Consider the following 16,343-nt stretch of genomic DNA (forward strand, 5'->3'; position numbering starts at 1 on the left):
CAAGGTTATCCAAAATTCACCCTACCAAACTACCTTTAGTCTCTCCATTCCTAACTCCACATTAGCTCCAATAAAACTCACTTTAATGGTTGTAAATGGTAGTTTTTAAGTGTGTTAAAGTGCCATCATCATACTCATTTATGTAGCCTACAATTCTAATGAATGGGTAACCTCCCAAGAAGTCCAAAAGTCTCTTAAAAGCTTTCTAAGAGTAAGAAAACATGTGCCCCATCCAAGCAAAGTAGATAAAACGTTGAGACCCAAGCATTGAAATGTAAGTGAGTAAAAGTAAATGAGAAGCCAAAACTTCCTCCTGGAACGTTTCCCATGCGCACACAATAAGTCCAAGGGAAATTTGTTTTCCTCTTTCTTACCTCATGGCGGACCCACACATGCCAGAGACTTGGGAAGATTAACAACCACTAAACCAACCTCCATCCATTGATACATTAATGCAAACATTTATATTTAACTACTCTTTTAAGCTTTTTTGAAAATTAACATAAACATTAATATTACTTTAATTTTATTCATTTATTAAAATATATTATCAATATAATTACTCATCACAATTTATTATCTAATATCACCAAATAAAAATAATTAAAATAAAATAAAATTTAATTTATACGGGTCTTACATTTTTTTCTCTCGCTGCGTTCATCTTCTTCCTTTACTTTCTCTCTTTCGACATTAATGTTCAAGTAAGTTTTCTTCCACTTTGCACCGTTTAAAATCATTTTGCACCGATTATATTATGTTTGGAACCTGATAACAGTTTGGAACCTGATAACAGCAAGACAAGAAATCACTTGTATCAATTTAGCATAAAGATCTCAGTCAAGATGTGCAGATGCCTTAATTCAATCAAAATCAATGTGATGTTCATATACTTTCAATAGATGCTATCCTTAAGAATGATCAATCAACTAAGCAGAGATGCAATCAGAAATTCAGAGAACTACTCCTCACCAAAGAAAGTGTTTCACTCAAGCACTCAAAAGTGTATCACTCAAGCACTCAAAACTGTATCACTCAACTAAAAGGTGTATAGTGAGTTGTTGGTGTCTTTTTCACTCTGCTATCACAATGTCACACAAATTAACTTTGCCTTTCATTTAACCAGAATCAAACATACTCACAAGCAGGTTTTCATCACAAGGGCTTTTCTTGGCTTGTAACTTGGCTGGGCTAAGAAGAAACATGGTTTTTCAGAAATGCAAAATCCTTGAGTTAAGAGAGATATTTATGAAATTAACAATTACACACAGATTCTCTTTTCAAGAAGATCTTTCCCAACCTTTTTCCCTTGCAGTGAGCTTTCTTTTCTTTCTTTTTATTTTTTTCTTTTCTTTTGATTTCTCTTTTTCTTTTTCTTTGTGCTCACTGCTTATTTTTCTAGCAACCCCAAACTTGAACCTTTATCAATACTTCACAAATATTATCAACTCAACTCAAGGTAAAGAATTTAAAACAGGGATTTCAAAACATGCTTAAAGCTAAAGGTTCAAAGGGAAAAACAGATTGTTTTCTTTTTATTTGGAAAAAAATTCATGAGAAGGTTAAAAAATAAGGGATAACAAAAGAGGGCTTTGGTCATATGAAACTTGCAAGCAAGTAGTTCAATCCCAGAAAATTTGGGCAAAATCATTCATGCTTCCAAGGTAATAGAAATTATTCATAACAACTCTGAAGCCCAAAACTCACATAGGTAAACTCTCAAGTCCTAGAATTCAGAAAAACATCTTGCTCAGTATCTCAATCAAATTTTGCCTCAAGCACCTGTTTCACACTTTTTGAGCTATCACCTATATATCAACACATAATGCACCATCTCAACATCAATCAATACACCAGAATATCACAAAGCAATACTCATCAAAAAACACATCACTATTGAATCAAAGCAGTGTAATTCATTCAAGCAAAGTACAATAACAAAACAATTGACTAAAAAGAAAACAAATAACAAAAACAAAAGATTAAAAAAAAAACAAATAACAAAACAAAAGATAAAAAAGAAAGGTTTAGAAAGCTGGGTTGCCTCCCAGTAAACGCTTCTTTAACATCAGTAGCTTGACCCACTGCAATTGCCCTGTGCCTCAATTGTTTCCTTTTTTGGATATTTTTTTCTTTTTGTTTAATTTTTTTAGAAATTTAATATAACCAATAACCTGTTGCAGTGTCCCAATCATAGGAATTTTAACCTCCAATTGCTTGAAGATTTCCATGAAGAGCACAAACTGTTTTTCTATTTCCTTCCTATGATACTTGTTTGGGTGAGGAAGGGGTTTTTTGTATGAGTCTTTCTTTTTTCTCTCATCCTCCTTCTCTCCCTTTTTCTTTTCTTCCCTCTCTTTTTCCTTTTTGGAACACTCCTTAGGGTACAAAAGATTTTTCTCAATTTTATTCTTTTCTCTCTCAACCTCTTCTTTTTCTTTTCTCTCTTCATCTTTCTCTTTTTCACTCAAACTTTCTTTTTCTTCTCTCTCTATTTTTCTCTCATCCTCTTTCTTTTCTTCCCTCTCCTTTTCTTTTCTCTCACTCTCTTCTTTTTCTTTCTTTTCGTCTACATCTTTCTCTTTTTCACTTAAACTTTTTTCTTCTTTTCTCTCTATTTTTATCTCATCTAAAACCTTGCCACTTTCAGTGATAACGGCGTTACACTCCTCTCTAGGTTAGCCTTCATGTCACTCCCAAGATCATCCAGCTTCTGAATTATGTGATCAAGTTTGCTCCATATCCTTTTGAATTCCGCCTGATTGTTTTTATGATGAGAATCAGACATCTGTATGAACTGTTGAAGCGTGTCATCCATCTTAGCCCATCTTTCTGATAGAGAGAGTTGTTGCTGCCATTGTTTTTGTGGTTCTCTATAAAATTGTCCGACAGCAAGCCCAAAGTGATTTTGATCCATGCTTGAGTGAGGTTCCCACCAGTGGTTGAAAATACCTTGGTGGAATTGAGTGCCCATATAATTAATTTCTTGTATGAATTGCATCTTGCAAGCATTAGACACAAAACCCTAAAAAATATTGTTAGCACAAAAATAAAAAATAAAAATAAAAGATACGAAAATAAAATAAAATCCAATCAAATAAAGTAAAATAGAATAAAGCCAAAATCAATTAAGAATCACACAAATAGAATAGTTTAAACTGTGAGTAGCGCCAAAAGCTTGTTGATGGATTGGCAAGTGTACCAAATCGCACAAGTAATATAAAGTGGAAAGACCAAGTATCGTATCCTAGAGGACCCTCGACACTAGACAATTGTGTAATAACTCGATTAATTAAGACTTAAATAAAACAGGATCATTGGTTTAAGATGCAAAGACAGAAAATTAAATATGAATGCAATTGATCAATAGTAGAGAACACAACGATGAACGGAGGTTGTTTATAAAATGAGATGATTATGTTGTTAGGGTTTGATTTCACCAAGTTTACTCTCATGTATATAAGAATTCTTCTTTTTACATTAATGTTAACGTCACTCACTAAATTACTTAGAACCTGATCCCTCAGCGCAATAAGCCTGTCTTAATTCCTATATCGTGCAATTCCTCGCGTTCCTAGAAAATTAAGTGTGAAGATCAAGAGCTTAAGACGACCAAGTACTCATACCCTCATCCCTGAGAAATATTATCCTTAGGAGAATTCAACAAAAACCGAATTCTAAGGAACCTCCCGACACTCATACAATTCATAAATCATGCTACTAAATGAGTTAAATAGAGGAAGCATTGAAAGAGATGAATTCCCTAATAATTAATGTAAAAAGCATATATGATTAAGACTCAATTCAAATACATGAGAGTTCACAAGGTTACATCATTCCCCACCAACAAATAGAGTTTAGTTCCCCATAGACATGGAGAAACTATATGAATAATGGAAAAGCATGAGATAGTGAAACCCTAAGAGTAGAAGAGGAAGCTCCCGCCTCCAGATCCACCTTTAGAGAGTAGAAGAGTGTGCTGCTGTGTTGCTTGATAACGGTTGAAAAACCGTTATTTTTATACTTAATTTTGATATTAAAAACAACCTTTATGACTTAGAAACTAGTTTAGAAGCATGCTTTTGGTTAAGTTTTGGAAATAAGAGAGTTGGATGGGTTTTATGCTTGGTTTTCCGTGTTTTGGCAGGAATTAAGATGAATTAGATGAAAGAAGTTGAAGTAGTAAGGAGCTGGACTCAGGAAAGGAAGTAAAAGTGCATAAAAGAACAGTTGCATTCACCGCTCAACGCCACTTTTACCACCGAGCGGCATTCTGAAGCACCGCAGTCACCATTGAGGGCCAAAATTGCAGCTTAGCGCCATTTAGAAGAACCGCACTTACCGCTGAGCGCCAGAAGTGCCACTGAGCGCCATTTAATTGGGCTTGGGCCTATTTTCTATAAATTTTAATAAACTATATAAGGGTTTAGTCGACCTAGGGTTAGTATCTTTGGACAGAAAGAGGTGAAATCACACTTTCTTCACCCCCTTGGAGGCGGATTTTGGATGCGGAAGCTCCTTTCTTCAAATTCTAGGGTTCTATCTTTCATTCTTTCATTAATTTTCATCTAGTTTCACCATGTCTATGGTGAACTAAACCTCCATTGTTGTTGGGGGAACCGATGTAATCCTTTGAAACTCTCATGTATTAAATGGATTCTTGATTTTATATGCTTTGCTTCATTAATTGTTAGGGTTTTTCTTCTATACTCTATGCATGCTTTGTTTAACTCATTCAACTGCATGATCATTGATGTTATTTATATGGACACATATAGATAAATCTAGAACTGAGGAAATTCTCCAAGGAGCAATATTACCTAGACATAGGGATAGGAGGATTGGTTGCCTTTAAGCTTCTGTACGAATGTAATGCATGGATAATTGCTAGGGAGACAAGACATTGTAAACTAGTGATTAGGAGTAGGCTTTCTTCACCGAGACATCGAGTTTAAGGTAAATTAGAAAGTGACATTAACATTAATGAAGAAAGATGAATTCTTGAATACATGTGAGTGAATAGGATAAATCGGAAACCCCAACAACATCATCATTCCATATTTTACATCAATCTCTTTTGCTTCTTTCAATCCAATTGATCAAAAACTTGCATTCATGTTTATTTTCCGCAATTCAAACACAATGATTTCGTTTACAAGTCTAATTTAATCAACAAATCACATAACTGTCTAGGCCGTGAGCCTTTGGGAAATGATACTTGGTCTTATCTTTTTATTATTACTTGATACGATTCGGTACACTTGTCGAGTGTTAACATTGCTCTAGCCAGAGATACAAAACCTAGAGCGCTTGGGTCCTTTAAATAAAGTCGAAAAAGAGTAGAAACAGGGCCCGGTCCAAAAGAGCCGAAATAGAGCAAAAATTAGGCCGGATCTACGGCGCACGACGCTCGGGCGCCCCATTTAGGGCGCCCGGGCAATGGACGGTCCTCATGTAGGGTTTGAGCCTTCAGTTGGTCGCCCAGGCTTAGGGGGCCGCCGCTTGGGCGGTCTAGGAGGGCGCCCAAGTGGTGGACGTCGATTTTCCGAGGCTCAAGCCTCAGACAGGGCGCCCAAGTTTCGTGCGGTTCCTCCTTTTGGTGCTTTTCCAGGCATTTCTGAGCTCTAACTCCTTAGCACTTCATCTTACCTTTCCACATTCTCTCATTACCTATCAAAACAAGGGAAGTTAGTCATAAAAGCATCAAATTCAACCTCAACTCGCTTATTCACACAACTTAATGAAAAAACATGAGTCCACGCAAGTTTCTAAGGGAAAAAAGTTGTATTTAGTATCAAAATTACATCCCAAATAACGGTATTTTCAACCGTTAAGATTAAGCTACTCATATTTTGATATCTTCTTGTACTTATTTTGGAATCAATAAATGAAATGAAGTTGTTTTGGTTTCCAATCTACTGACTATTCTGAATATTGGTTGAATTGGATTAATTGTGAATGATTATTTCTGTTGTATATATGCACACTATGTTATTCACTATCATACTTGTATTTTTGACTCTCATGTATTGAATTGATTCTTGATTATATATATGCTTTACTTCATTAATTGTTAGGGTTTTTCCTCTATACTCTATGCATGCTTTGTTTAACTCATTCAATTGCATGATCTTTGATTTTGTCGATATGGACACATACGGGAAAATCTAGAACTGGGGAAATTCTCCCAAAAGCAATATTACCTAGACATAGGGATAGGAGGATTGGTTGCCTTTAAGCTTCTGTGCGAATGTAATACATAATTAATTGTTGGGGATACAAGGCATTGTGATCTAGTAATTAAGAGTAAGCTTTCTTCACCGAGACATCGAGTTTAAGGTAAATTAGAAAGTGACATTAACATTAATGAAGAAGATAATTCATATATGAATGAGAGTAAACTAGGTGAAATCTAAACCCTAACAACAATATCATTAACTTCATCCATTCATTCTTGTGTTTATCCTCAATTGATCAAATTGCATTGATGTTTATTTTTCTGCACTTTGCATTCAAAACCCCCAAAATATTGTTTTTAGCCTTAATTGGTTAAGCAAAAGCACAACTGTTTAGTGCCGTGAGTCTCTTGGGAAACGATACTTCGTTTTACCATTTATTATTACTTGATACGATTCGGTAATCTTGTCGGAGTGTTAACAATTTTGCAGGTGCACAAAATTGCTCCAAGTTTCAAGATTGAAAGAATTGGAAGAAACTTGAAGGATTCTTGAGGGAAAAACTGTGAACGTATTGGCTGATCATTCTCTACACTACTGAGGTGTTTCTACATTGATCAAAAATGTGATTTTGCAATCTTGGGTTGTGTTGCTGTTAACCCTCGGCAAGTGTAACCGAATCTTATCAAGTAATAATAAATGGTAAGACCAAGTATCGTTTCGCAAAGGACTCACGGCCTAAACAGTTATGTGATTTGTTGATTAAATTAGACTTGTGAATAAAGTTTTGTAGATTTAAATGAAAATACTAAAAAGTAAATATGAATGCTTGTATTGATCAATTGAACAAAAGAAGCAAAACGTGATTGAAATATGTGGAATGATAATGTTGTTGGGGGTTTTCAATTCATCCTATCGACTCTCTTGTATTCAAGAATTCATCTTCTTCATTAATGTTAATGTCACTTTCTAATTTACCTTAAACCCAATGTCTTGGTGAAGAAAGCCAACTCTTAATCACTAGTTTACAATGTCTTGTCTCCCTAGCAATTATTCATGCATTAGATTTGCATAGAAGCTTAAAGGCAACCAATCCTCCTATCCCTATGTCTAGGCAATATTACTATTGGGAGAATTCCTTCATGTCTAGAGTTATCTATATGTGTCCATACAAATAAAATCAATGATCATGCAATTGAATGAGTTAAACAAATCATGCATAGAGTATAGAAGAAAAACCCTAACAATTAATGAAAGAAAGCATATGGATTAAAGAACCAATTCAATACATGAGAGTTTCAAAGGATTACATTGATTCCCCAACAACAATGAAGGTTTAGTTCACCATAATCATGGTGAAACTAAATGAAAAATAATGAAAGAATGAAAGATAAAACCCTAGAATTTGAAGAGTGGAGCCTGAGCATCCAAAATCCTCCTCCAAGGGTTGAAGAAAGCGTGACTTTTCTTCGTGCTGCCAAAAGATACTAACCCTAGGTCGACTAAAACCTTATATAGACTCTTAAAGAATACATAAAAGTGGCCCAAGGCCCATTAAAATACCGCTCAGCGATAATTACCGCTCAACGGTAAGTGCGGTTCTTCTATTTGACGCTCAGCTGCAGTTTTGCCCCTTAGTGGTGACTACGGGATTTCAGAGTGCCGCTGAGCGGTAATTTCCGCTGAGCGGTACTTGCGGCTCTTCTTTTATGCACTTTTTCTTCCTTTTCTGACTCCAACTTATGGCTACTTCACTTCTTTCATTCAATTCATCTTAAAACCTGCAAAAACGAGAGAAACCAAGCATAAAACCCATCCAACTCTCTTATTTCCAAAACATAAGCAAAAACATGATAACAAGCTAGTTTCTAAGTCATAAAGGTTGTCTTTAAGGTCAAAATTAAGTATAAAAATAACGGTTTTTCAACCGTTATCACAACCCCAAACTTAGAACTTTGCTTGTCCTCAAGCAAACAAGATGTAACTCAATCTTCCACCAATCCATACAACGGTTCACCATATTCAAAAATCCTTCTTTCAAGATAAGTAATTACTGAAATCAGCTCAACACAAAGAATTCAGTCAAGATGCACACATGCTTTAGTGTTCACATAATCACATAATATCCAACAAATGCTATTCTCATGAATGATAAATAAACTAAGCATAGATGTAATCATGTGCTCATGGAATCTTTCCTCACTAGATAAAGTGTTTCACTCAAACACACAAGTGTATAAGAGGTCACTCCTTCACTCTACTATCACAATGTCACATGAATTAACTTTGCCTTTCATTTAACCACAATCAAACACAGTCACGAGCACGTATCATCACAAGGACTTTTCTATGGCTTATAATGTCGCTGGGCTAACAAAAAAATTGGTTTTTCTAGATCACAAAATTCTTGAGTTAAGTGAATCATCTAAACACGACCATTTTTCCTTCTTCCCAACTTTCTTTTGCATTGAGCCTTCCTTTTTCTTTCTTTTCTTTTCCTTTTTCTTTTACTTTTCACATGCTTAGCTCAATGCTTTTCATATTCCCTTTTTTAAACCACCCAACAACCCCAAAATTGAACATTTATCAATACACAAGATATCTTCAACTCAACTCAAGGTAAAGCTTTTCAAAAAGGGTTTTCTATCATGTTCAAAGGTAAGGGTTCAAAGGACAGAACACATTGTGCTCTCTTTTATTGGGCTAAAATCATGCATTTGGCTAATAAAGGGTAACAACAGATGGCCTTGATCGTATGATACATACAAGCATGTGATTCAGTCATAGAAACCAGGGCAAAGTCATTCATGCTTTCAAAGTAATAGCATTCATTCACCAAAAACTCTGGAGTTCAAAACCTCACATATAGGATCATTCAACATTCCACATACATATCCTGCTTAGCATCATAATCATAATTATAACATCATGCATTTGTTCACATAACTCGTGATGTATATCAGCATATAATGCACAATCTCAACTTCAATCATTATCCAAGCATCATCAAGTAATACTCATCATGCATAAATCACAAGCAAATCATCATAGCATATAAAGTTTCAAACTGAGTACATCAAACCCTATTCTAAAAACAGAAGCAAATAAATTCAATAGTACAAAACAAAAGATAACAAATCCTACTCTAGAGGTGATAACATTCATCAGTAAATGCTATCTCAGCTCCTCATCAACCCATGTTGTCATTTGTATCTTCGTCCTCTTCATCATCCTCAGCATCTTCAAAAGCATCTTCATCATCCTCATCATCCATAGCTGAAGCTTCAGCAGCTCCAGCTCTACTGTCCTAAGCTTGCTTCTCTGGCCATGCCACCACATTATGAAACTCATCCATGGTCCACCTATGTGCTGGGGGTGTATCATACATCCCAATAATCATGTCTGTTGTGGCCACCTGCCCTCTGTGGATGGACTGCATCCTAGCATCTATAAGAGGCATATACATGTCCCTCATCTGAAATGGTTCCGCCCCCTGAGTCTCTACAGATGCATGGCCCTATGGTGGTCCTCTTTCTCTGCGAGGACGGCGTGGTGGTACTGGCTGAGCTGCCTCATCACCTCCATAATACTGTTTGTAATAGGCCTCATCAATAGATTTCCTAGGCCTCTCAAATGGTGGAGTAGAGATATTCACCCCAGCTAGCTCACATAAATGTGTAATCAGAGAGGGATGCTTAGAGGTGCTTTATTATTCATAGTGTTGGCACACACCTGTATCTCATTAGCTATAACCTGTCCAATATTAATGCTCATCCCTCTGAGCACACAGTACAAGAGAAGCGCCCTGCTGACAATTATGTCTGAGACATGTGAGAATGTCTGGATGTTGGCATGAGAAAATGCCATCCAATACTTTGCTAGAGGAGTCAGATCAACTCTCCTGATGTTCACTATAGCACCGTTCCTGTTTCTCTGAAAGTGTCCACCAGGCACACATAGCATACTTTCCACATCACCAAAGTCTACTCCTTCTTCCATATTGAGAGCAAACTAACACTGCTCACCAACCCATTCAGTATTTAAGAATCTTCTAATGGAATCAGGGTCAAACCGAATGGCGTGTCCTCTAACATAGCTCAGATAATCTTCAACAGGATGATCACCCAACCTTCTTGCGTTGGTGTAAAATTCTTTCACCATTGCTATGTTAGCTGGTGTAGGGTAAGTGGCTAGTCTCCCTAGTTCCTATTCTCCAATTGCTCCAAAACTATGGAGCCAAGTCAGTATCAATGCAACCTTCCTATCCATTAAAAGCCTCCTATCTTAGACAACTTTGAAATGACGCTCATGCTTGCGGGAAAGGAACTTGTTGGTATAGGAGCGTTCTGGTTCCTTATCCTTCCTTTTGGATCCTACAGTCTTGATCCTCTTGCCCAATGAGGAGGTCATCCCTACATCAAACACAATTCAAGAAAACACAAGACATATTGTTAAGCATTAGTAAACCACAAACAACACCCTAAGATCAGTCCTATCACTATTGAGGGCAATAGAAACCCCTCAACACAACCTGTGCAATAAACCAACAAGCCAAAGAGCATCAAAAACCACTCTGCCAGAATCGCGCTCAGGGGTAATTTCCGCTGAGCGGCAATTCTACAGATTTTTAAAAATCATGCACAAATGCTGCTAATCTCCACCCATATGCAGTCTTCCTAGTTCTAGACCCAAATCAAGTAGTTTAATCGTTTCAAACAACAATTAATTCATCTAATCATGCATAAAAATCAAAATCCCTCAAGAATCATGCTTAGACAACCATGTTCATACCAATTCATGCTTTCAAAAACCTAGAATGGAAAATGCTTGTACTTACTTGGATGGAGATGCTAAATGAGTGAAAAAATACTCTAGGAATGTGAAGAAATCAACCCCCAACAACAATGCTCTCACCAAACCCCAAACTTGAATGAAAACTTGATGCAAAAGTGAATGGAAGAGAGGTTTTGTGAAGGGGGAAGAAGGAAAAAGTGAGGAGAACTCTTTGGAGAGTGCTTGAGAGTGTGTGGGAAGAGGAAGATATGAAAATAGAAGCAAAACCGCGCCCTAGGGTATAAAAATACCCAAATGGGCCTAATCCCACTGAGCCCATTTGAACCAAACCAGTCCACCCAACTCTACAGTGTTGGCGCTCAGCGGAAATTTCCGCTGAGCGACATTTGTGGCACTTCTTCTCCTTCTTCCTAGCTTTCCCTAGGTCTCTTATAATCATGCCTCTCACTCACCTCATGCATTTATGTTCTCACATCACTCATACATTCCATCCCTATTATGCATCTAAAGCAGAATCAAAATAAACAAACACAAATAAAGTAAATCAACTAGGTTGCCTCCCAGGTAGCGCTTGTTTAACGTCACGAGCCTAACCCAAAATCCTCCAGCATCCTTCGGTAATTACCAACACCCATCAGTAGGTGTAAATAAACCTAGTATCCTTCAGTAGATACTCAACCACCTAGCCTCCATCAGTAGATGTTATACCATAAATCTCAAACAACATAAATCAATGTCCCAAAGTTTATAAAATTACATAACCAAAATCAAAGAAATTAATGTTCTCAAATCACTGGGGTGCCTCCCAGTAAGCGCTCTTTTAACGTCATTAGCTTGACCCAATAAGCTCACGTTCCATCTTCACTGTTGGTGTTCCTTTTTCTTTCATCACACCAACTCATCAACTGCTTCCGGTCCACCTTTTTGACTCTCCTTGAATATGAAGCTTCAATTTCTATCACACCATTCTCTTTATAGTCTTTCACAACCCACAACTTGTTGTTGAATCTTATTGGTGTACCAAGTTTGAGTTGTGCCTGGATAGAGTCATCATGAACCTTCCTTCCTTTGTCATCTTTTTCTTCTTCCCTAACCTATGACAAGAAACAATGTTTACCTTTGAAGACCGGCTTTGCAGCTTTTGAACTAGTCAAGGGTGCATCCTTACATGCAGCTTTATGACTAGCCTCCTTCTCTTAAATCTACTACTCCCCTTTAAAGACATTAGAGATCACCTTTTCTTCTCGGTCTTGAAGCACTATTATCCCATCATCCACAATGATAATTACCTTTGCCGTTTTCATAAACGGTCTTCCAAGAATGATTGGGACCTTCTCATCCTCCTTCATCTCCATCACCACAAAATCTACCAGGAATTTTAATTTGTCTATGCAAACCATCACATCTTCTGCCACACCATAAGGTCTCTTGGAAGATCCATCTGCCATTAGCAAAGTCACCTTTGTTGGGTTGACTTCAAGATAACCAATCCTTTCAAGCAGAGATAAAGGCATCAGATTAATGCATGACCCTAAATCAATTAGGGCTTTCATTATTCTCTCTTTCCCTATGACGCAAGGAATAGTAAAACTTCCTAGATCTTTCACCTTTGGAGGAAGTGGCTTCTTCTTAATAGCACTGCAATCTCCCTTTTAATCTAGATATCTCTTCTTTGTGGAGACTTGCTTCATGTGCTTTGCATAAGCTGGAATTTGTTGCAATGCTTCACTCAAAGGTATTGTAATCTCCAATTGCCTGAAGATGTCTTTAAAGCGCCCAAATTGTCTCTCTTTTTCAATCTTTTCACTCTCCTTAGGATAAGGAAGAATTTTATCACTTTTCTCAATTTTTTTTTCTCTCCCCTCTTCTTTTCATTCTCTCTTTTCTCATCCTCACCTAGTATCTCTTCTTTGTTCTCCACTCTTTTTTCCAACTCAACACTCTCTTTCTCATCCACCCTCTTGTCATCTACACTTACAATAGCTTTGCACTCTTCCCTAGGGTTAACCTCAGTATTAGCCCCAAAACTCTTATTAGGCATATCCTTCAAATCCTTAGCCATTTAGCCCATCTGTATCTCCAAATTTTTAATTGAAGCTTTAGTGCTTTTATGATTAGAGATGGTCACCTGAATAAATTGTTGAAGAGTTTCTTCAAGCTTTGATGATTTCTCATTTAGTGCAAATACTTGTTGCCATATTGATGGTTGTTGTTGTGGTCTATTAAAATGTCCTACTTGTCCAGCTTGTCCATTCTAACCTTGACCCATGCTTGGGTGTGGTTTCCACCCTTGGTTGTAGTTCCCTTGGCAGTATGGAAATTGATTGGCCATAAAATTAACATCGTCTAAAGCCTCCACTGGAAAAGCGCATTGACCATTGATATGGTCACCACCACACAGTTCACAGTTGTTGTTGAACCTGTGCAACATTCTTTAACTCCTTTGGCAACTGAGCAAGTGTCTTTGTCAAATTCTCCAACTGTTGAGTTATGATTTTGTTTTGTGCAAGCAAGGCGTCTTGAGATTGCAATTGTAGAACCCCCTTCTGTTGAATTGGAGCTCCTATCTCATTATGCATCTCATTATCATTTGTAGCCATATTGTCAATCAATTCAGTGGCTTCCTCTAGAGTCTTGCATTTAATATTACCTCCAGTTGAGGCATCTAGCATTAACTTGGTTTATGAACCAAGACCTCCAAGGAAAAGAATGACTACAGTTGTTTCGTCAAAGCCATGAGTGGGTGTCTTTCTCAACAAACTCTTGTATCTATCCCAGGCTTGACCTAGCGTCTCCTCCATGCCTTGTCTAAAATAAGAAATCTCTTGCTTCCCTTTGTTGATTTTAGATTATGGTAAGTACTTGTTTAAGAACTTTGAAACCACAGCTTCCCATTCAGTAAAGCTTTCCTCTGAAAAAGAATTCAACCATAACTTAGCATTGCCTCCCAATGAGAAAGGAAACAAACTAAGCTTTATTGCTTCATCCGGCACACCATTGATCTTTACAGTGTTGAAAATCTCAATGAATGTGGTGAGATGCTCATATGGACTTTCATGTGATAGCCCATTAAATTGGTTGCTCTTGACCAATTGTATCAACGCCGGTTTCACCTCCATGTTTGCAGCATTGACCCTCGGCCTAACAATGCTATTAAAGTGATGAGGGCCAACAACAGTGGTGTAATCCGCCAAAGTACGTCTACCATTGTTCTCTGCAGCCATCTCTTTAGTACTCTGGCTAGATCTTTGTGGTGAGGGTTGTAGAAGTGTTTCCGGAGAAGGAGATAGTTATCTGGAAGTTCGAATCCTCCTTCTCCTTCTACTTTCGTCCAATCCTTCAAAAAGAAGTTCCAAAGTTTTTTTGCTCCTAGTCCTAATTGTATCCTGCATACACAAGAACACAAAACCCTAGAAACAATTTTTAGCACAAAAAGATAGAGAAGATAAACTAAAAAGATAGAAAGATAAAGATTAAAAACATAAAGATAAAATAATAGAAAAATAAAAAGATAAATAAAAATGATAAAAAGATAAAAATTCAAGTCAAAGTTAATCAATAATCACACAAATAGAATAGTTAACCTCGAGTCCCCGACAACGGCGCCAAAAACTTGTTAACCCTCGGCAAGTGTAACCGAATCGTATCAAGTAATAATAAATGGTAAGACCAAGTATCGTTTCGCAAAGGACTCACGGCCTAAACAATTATGTGATTTGTTGATTAAATTAGACTTGTGAATAAAGTTTTGTAGATTTAAATGCAAATACTAAAAAGTAAATATGAATGCATGTATTGATCAATTGAACAAAAGAAGCAAAACATGATTAAAATATGTGGAATGATAATGTTGTTGGGGGTTTTCAATTCATCCTATCCACTCTCATGTATTCAAGAATTCATCTTCTTCATTAATGTTAATGCCACTTTCTAATTTACCTTAAACCCAATGTCTTGGTGAAGAAAGCCTAATCCTAATCACTAGTTTACAATGTCTTGTCTCCCTAGCAATTATTCATGCATTACATTCGCACAGAAGCTTAAAGGCAACCAATCCTCCTATCCCTATGTCTAGGCAATATTACTATTGGGAGAATTCCTTCATGTCTAGATTTACCTATATGTGTCCATACAAATAAAATCAATGATCATGCAATTGAATGAGTTAAACAAAGCATGCATAGAGTATAGAAGAAAAACCCTAAAAATTAATGAAAGAAAGCATATGGATTAAAGAACCAATTCAATACATAAGAGTTTCAAAGGATTACATTGATTCCCCAACAACAATGAAGGTTTAGTTCACCATAATCATGGTGAAACTAGATGAAAAATAATGAAAGAATGAAAGATAAAACCCTAGAATTTGAAGAGTGGAACCTGAGCATCCAAAATCCTCCTTCAAGGGGTGAAGAAAGTGTGATTTTGCTTCGTTCTGCCAAAAGATACTAACCCTAGGTCGACTAAAACCTTATATAGACTCTTAAAGATTACAGAAAAGTGGCCCAAGGCCCATTAAAATACCGTTCAGCGATAATTACCGCTCAACGGTAAGTGCGGTTCTTCTATTTGACGCTCAGCTACAGATTTGCCCTTTAGCGGTGACTACGAGACTTCAGAGTGCCGCTCAGCGGTAATTTCCGCTGAGTGGTACTTGCGGCTCTTCTTTTATGCACTTTGTCTTCCTTTTCTGACTCCAACTTATGGCTACTTCACTTCTTCCATTCAATTCATCTTAAAACCTGCAAAAACGAAAGAAACCAAGCATAAAACCCATCCAACTCTCTTATTTCCAAAACATAAGCAAAAGCATGATTACAAGCTAGTTTCTAAGTCATAAAGGTTGTCTTTAAGGTCAAAATTAAGTATAAAAATAACGGTTTTTCAACCGTTATCAGTTGCCCTGTTCGTGTGTGACAGGAAGAAGAACAAGGGGTTCTTGACTTTGAGAGGGGTTCTCAAAGGGTACTGCAGTGAAGACGTGTGGTTGTTTATGCAGGTGTTATCTTTCTATATTTGATTGTTGAGTGGGAGAGGTGTTTACATTTTGAGAGAGTTCTCTGTAAAACCTTTGGTGTAAAACTCAAATCATTATAGTGAAAGAGCCTTCAATCTAAGGTTGATTGGAAGGAAACTGGATGTAGGCATTGAGGCCAAATCAGGATAAAAAGATTGTGTTTGTTTTCCTTTCTCTATCTTTTTACTAGTTACAAATTCATCCCCGCTCTTGGTAAAAGAAACTGGCCATATATTTTCTTACAAGTATCTTACTTGTTCACTAAGCGAGCGAGTTCTGACTGAGAGAAAAGGGTCTTGGCAACAATCTTCCTATCCTCTTTAAATCTGAATTTTCCTACCCAATAATCTATAAAA

The sequence above is a fragment of the Vigna angularis genome, chromosome 8, assembly GCF_016808095.1.
Source record: "Vigna angularis cultivar LongXiaoDou No.4 chromosome 8, ASM1680809v1, whole genome shotgun sequence".
In the NCBI taxonomy this organism is placed as follows: domain Eukaryota; kingdom Viridiplantae; phylum Streptophyta; class Magnoliopsida; order Fabales; family Fabaceae; genus Vigna; species Vigna angularis.